At 37.2% G+C, this 5,501-nt stretch overlaps 1 long non-coding RNA gene across 2 annotated transcripts; it reads left to right on the top strand.

The window, feature by feature from the left end:
* The first annotated feature begins 2,587 nt into the window (after positions 1–2,587).
* LOC111907666 (uncharacterized) lies at positions 2,588–5,277 on the top strand. Of its 2 annotated transcripts, XR_008232000.1 has the most exons (3): positions 2,597–3,025; positions 3,103–3,454; positions 3,662–5,277. It is a non-coding gene; the product is annotated as an uncharacterized LOC111907666 (long non-coding RNA). The 2 variants fall into 2 exon arrangements; XR_008231999.1 differs by having other exon boundaries at positions 2,588–3,454.
* The last annotated feature ends 224 nt before the right edge of the window (positions 5,278–5,501 follow it).

The raw sequence follows: 5,501 nt of genomic DNA, 5'->3' as shown, positions 1-5,501 counted from the left end.
AGTTGTATCCTATATAAAGGGTGTTATGTCCCTTCCTCAGCCTCCATATCATCCTAGAGAGCCTGTAAACCCTAGATTTCGTGTGAGCTTCCATCATTTGAGAGAAATAACTTTGGAGGAAGGAACCTTTGAAAGGAACTTGAAGATCAAGAGGGTTGCTTCAAAGGAGAGGTGTAGATCCGAGATCTACTTTAGTTTGTGTTCATCTTGGAGGTAATAAGCTGCTATCTTCCCTCCTTTGCTTCTAGATCTATTTTTGTTATGAGATTTGGGGGTTTTATGGTTGTTTGAGACCCAATTCGAGTTTGGGGCTTAGATATGTGGTTGCCACTTCAGATCTAGTGTTGGGATGGTCTAATATGTCGTAAAGCATCAGATATTGAGTAGTTGGTGAAGCCCTTTTGTCCTAAAACCTAGCCCTATAGTGTTTTGAGCCTAGATCTCTTTAGTTATACGTAAAGTTTGCAACTTTACGTAAGGATTGAGCTTTGGAAGTATGGATCTATGATTTGGAGCCCCTGCATGGCTCGAAAAGCCACTGAATGGATTAAGAACTGGAGCGACTCGGCGAGTCACATGGGTGGACTCGGCGAGTTGGATGACGTTGGGGAGGAACTCGGCGAGTTGGAAGAACAACCCGGCGAGTCTGTTGAAGATTGCCTTGGACTCGGCGAGTCTGTTCTTGGACTCGGCGAGTCAAGTCGCAAAACCCCAAACCCTTCGAGTTAAGACTCGGATCAGTGAGTCGAGTGGGGACTCAGTGAGTTGGACAGGTCAGGACTCGGAAATCGGTAGACTCGGCGAGTCGAGTCGCGAATGAAAGGATTGTGAGCTAATGAACTCGGCGAGTAGGGTTGACCTGGAAGGTTGACTTTGACCAGGACTTTGACTTTGACCAGAATTGACTTTTGGAGATCAGTTAAGCTAAGTGATATATGTTTTGATATTGGTAGCTCGGGGAGCTAGTGGAGCAGCGGTTCAGGGAATTGTCGGTCAGCATCCAGAGGGGTTATCAGCAAGTTCAGCAGTACCAGGTGAGTTTCCCTTTGTGTGAATGGGTCTAAGGCCACAATGTCAGCCCATGTAGTTATGAGTAGAAGACCTGGAGGTTAGCCCTAGGCACAATATGCTAGAATGATATTCAGGACGAGGTTCAATGATAGCGGGCGGGTGCCCAAGGAAGGGTTTATGTGATAGTTTATACTTGTTGTCTGTATGATACTTGTATGTGCCCGGTAGGGAGGTGAGTGTGGGCGAGGTCTCGTATCTCACAAATAGCAGAGTGTGGATGGTGTTCCACATCTCATTAGCAGCAGATCAGGGGCGAGGCCCAAGTTAGTGAAAGAGTGAGTGTGGGCTGGGCCCGAATCTCACTACCAGTAGGATCATGGACGGGGTTCCATGACTCATCAGTAGCAGGACAAGGGCGAGGCCCAGGATAGGCGAAGCCTTAGGGCAGAATCCATTAGTATATGTTTAGCTTATGTGTTGCAATATGTTTATGTGCTATTATATGTTAGCGGGCGAGGCCCTGTGACAGGCGAGACCTAAGTGAAACAGATCTGTGTCCGAGCGGGGCTCAAAGACAGGCGGGGCCTGGAGCGGCGGGGCCGTTGTAGCGGGCGAGGCCCGAGGTAGGGGCGAGGCCCAGAATAGCAGGCGTGGCCCAATATGTGCAGTATATGGTTATGCATGGTGTGTGGTAGGTTGGGGAACTCACTAAGCTTCGTGCTTACGGTTTTCAGTTTTGGTTTCAGGTACTTCCGGTAGCGGAGGGAAGAGCTCGGGGTGATCGCATGGCACACACCATAGATTAGTCAGTCTGGGAATGTTTTACTCTGATAATGAACATATGTTTTGGAAATTAATACTCTGATTATGTTTTGGATTGATGATTATGATTGAAGTAATGTTTTGTTTAAATAAATTTTTAGTCTTAAATTTTGGGACGTTACAAAACATTTGAACCTTTCTCTCTCTCTCTCTCTCTCTCTCTCTCTATATATATATATATATATATATATATATATATATATATATATATATATATATATATGGTTAGGTTATTTTGTTTTCAGTATCTATTGTGTGCATGTATGACTGATTCTGGACCAATCATTTTAGTTATTTTAAGAAAGTAATTAATGTATATTACATGTTGAAGATATAATAGGTATTAATTACATCTTCAACATTTAATAAGCATTAATTACTTTCTTAAAATAACTAAAATGATTGGTCCAGAATCAATCATACAGACACACAATAGATAGTAAAAACATTTGAACCTAACTATATATATATATATATATATATATATATATATATATATATATATATATATATATATATATATATATATATATATATATATATATATATATATATATATATATATATTGAAAACGAACATCTCAAATCAGTCATTTACAACTTCTAGGGTAAAAGCATACAACGTTGCAAGAAGAAGAAAAATAATAACATGCTAAGGGACAAAATCTGATAGATTTGCCAACCATGAGTATAATTTATTCAAATTTCTAAAACTCTAATACCAAACTTTCATATTGGAGTATACGACCAAAATTATAATTATATATACATACTAATTTTGAAGTGCCACATGAACAGTTTTCTTCTCTGATTGGTTTTAATTTTTTTTCCAATTTTTATTTGCTGCGTCTAATTTTCTTTGGCCTGCTTCGAGATAGTGTTTGCTGGATAATACGTGTGCTACTCTTCTTCTCCACCGTTTTCTTCTCCAATAAAATGCCTACAAGTATCGTCCCCTTTAATGCTCTCCACTGCTTTCATTCTTACGCCCTTCCACGTTCTTCCTTCTACAGCTTCATCTCTTTCTTCCTTCCACACAAAAGCCCTACCTCGATCCATTTCTCTCCGATCTCTCCAAGGAAACATCACCCCGAAGGATGGTCACCCGTCGCTGGTAGTGAAAAAATTGGAGAAAATTTATGTGATTTCGATTAACCCACCCTACAGTACTTCCACTCTTTGTTTTTGGATGGTTCCATTCCATTTTCCCTCTTCGTCTCCATCGCCTCTCCATTTTTCTTCGTCACTGAATAATCAACAACCATATAGGTGGCACTGTGATGGCGGTGGAGCTACCAGGTAAGTTTCCTACGATTCATCACACGTACACATATAGAGATCGGGAGACATCGAGAGGGAGGCAAGAAGAAGCGAGATGGTGTCGCCATAGTTCAATTTCTCCTAAATCCCATACTCGCACCATAAAGCTCTTAAAGGTCTTCGATTCATCCATAGTTCTCCCTTTACCCTTTTACTCATACCAAATAAGGTCATATAATCCCTAACGTTTCTATATTCCTTTCTATTTATTTCTTCATGCTTACTGCTGATGCGGTCGCCTGACTTTTTGGAATATCTCTCAAACTACGACTCCCGCTATCTATTGTTTGGTTATCTCCGAGTAAGCTTCTTTCTATTGTTACATATACTATGATTTTCATGTGATTTTTGCTAATGGTTTGTGTTTATGGTTGTACTCCTGAAATCTGATAATTGTGATTGTGATTCGAAATTCAGAATTTTGAATCGAATGCATTTTTACTTAAAATTGTATCCATGCTAATCTTTGTAATGATTCCTAATTGTTTTGGTTATATCTTCAATTCAGGCTCTTTATTTCTGTGTTCCATTCCGTGAGCTTCTTGGATACATGGAAATGATGAAAATCTACGAGGATTTGGAGCTAATCTAAGATTTTTACTGTTATGGATGAAGTTGCGGCCGCAACCCACCAGGTATTCGATGAAATGCCGAGGTGTTATTTGGTCATTTTGTAACAGTCACATGTGTTGCCTACAGTAACATAACTTATATTAGAAAACTTTAACCTATAATAACAATCTACTTATGATTTTTACGGAAACTGGATGTTTGCACTTTACATATATAACTTTATTAAAAATGTCTGATTATTATTAGTAAAAAGTTTCAAGATACAATGAAAAAATAAGATATTATAATATATGAAATTTAAAAGAGTATTTATGAAGGGAGAAGGAAGAACAAAAGGGGAAGCTGTCTTTCTTCTCTGATCTCAAACCAGGTGCAGAATTTCTTGAGGTATAAAATGCATACATATGTTGCAATTTAATGTTTTGTTGTTGCATGTAGTTTTCACTCAAAGGTAAGATTTAGCCCTCTTTCTCTTGCCTACAATTCTTTTACCATTTTGCTTTAATGTTTTTTTTTATTTAAATTTGTTGAAACTACTATTTATTCTTAATCTCTCCTTTTAGCATGGTGTTGCTTTCTGAAAATGACCACCTTACCCTCTGACCTAAATTGGAAAAAAAAATTTGTTGTTTTGGCAGAACCTTGAGGTATTAATATTTTTTTATAGTTTCAGGACCATATTGCCCCTGCACTGTTTTTATATTAAAAAAATTCCATTATGACAGTTTTTGGACGATATTGCCCTTGAACACTGTTTTCATATTAATAAAAAACAATTTAAATAGTTGTAGGACAATATTGCCCCTGCACACTGTTTTAACATTAAAAAAATAAATATTTGCATTTTTTTGACCATATTGCCCCCTGCACACTTTTTATATTAATAAAATTAATTATTTACATCCGCTGCATTGTTTTTATATTAAAAAAAAAATTCTATTCTGACAGTTTTTGGACGATATTTCCCCTGAACACTGTTTTTTTCATATTAATAAAAAACAATTTATATCGTTGTAGGACAATATTGCCCCTGCACACTGTTTTAACATTAAAAAAATCTATTAGGGCTTTTTTAGAACAGTTAGGTTTGGTAAGGAAAAGTGGAAAACCGGGGTACGATGCATTTTATTTTTCTGAATAGATGAAACAGCTGTTGTGAGTCACAATTACATATTTCGCTCATGTTATATCCCTCACGTAATTGATTCATTGATTGAGGGGCATAATGGGAATTTTGATACATACATGTAACGAGATGAGCAAGGCTCCTTAGATATAGATATTGGTGACACAATTGACATTGCAAAGAAAGAAGACAAGAATTGTTGACAAGAAGGAAAGGATTGGGAAGGCCAAATCAGGGGCTTCAAACTACCATCTATTGTTTGCATAAACACCTTGGTACGTATGGATTCTTTTTAAGAGTGTTAGAACTTGATGTAACCTTTTTTTATGTAACGTTTTCTTAAGTTAACTTTTTAGTTAAGATGAGGTTGTTTCCTCTTCATGTTATATTACATTAATATTATCATTTTTTTCTATTATGTCAAATAGTGGAGAGCATGTGGATGATGTCTAACTATGTAATATAAAAAAAAAATCTTCACGGGTCAAATAAAGTGTCCCTGTTTTTCTTGCACAACGTTGTAGGTTTTCATCAAAATAAGCCACCAAATATCAAAAAAAAAAAAAAAAAAAATTCTGACCCGTGCAACGCGCGGCCTCTTCCCTAGTTTACTCTATATATCAAATAAAGATATGAGAAATTAAATCTG

The sequence above is a fragment of the Lactuca sativa genome, chromosome 4 (assembly GCF_002870075.4).
Source record: "Lactuca sativa cultivar Salinas chromosome 4, Lsat_Salinas_v11, whole genome shotgun sequence".
NCBI classification, from domain to species: domain Eukaryota; kingdom Viridiplantae; phylum Streptophyta; class Magnoliopsida; order Asterales; family Asteraceae; genus Lactuca; species Lactuca sativa.
This window is presented reverse-complemented; position numbering and strand designations above follow the sequence as displayed.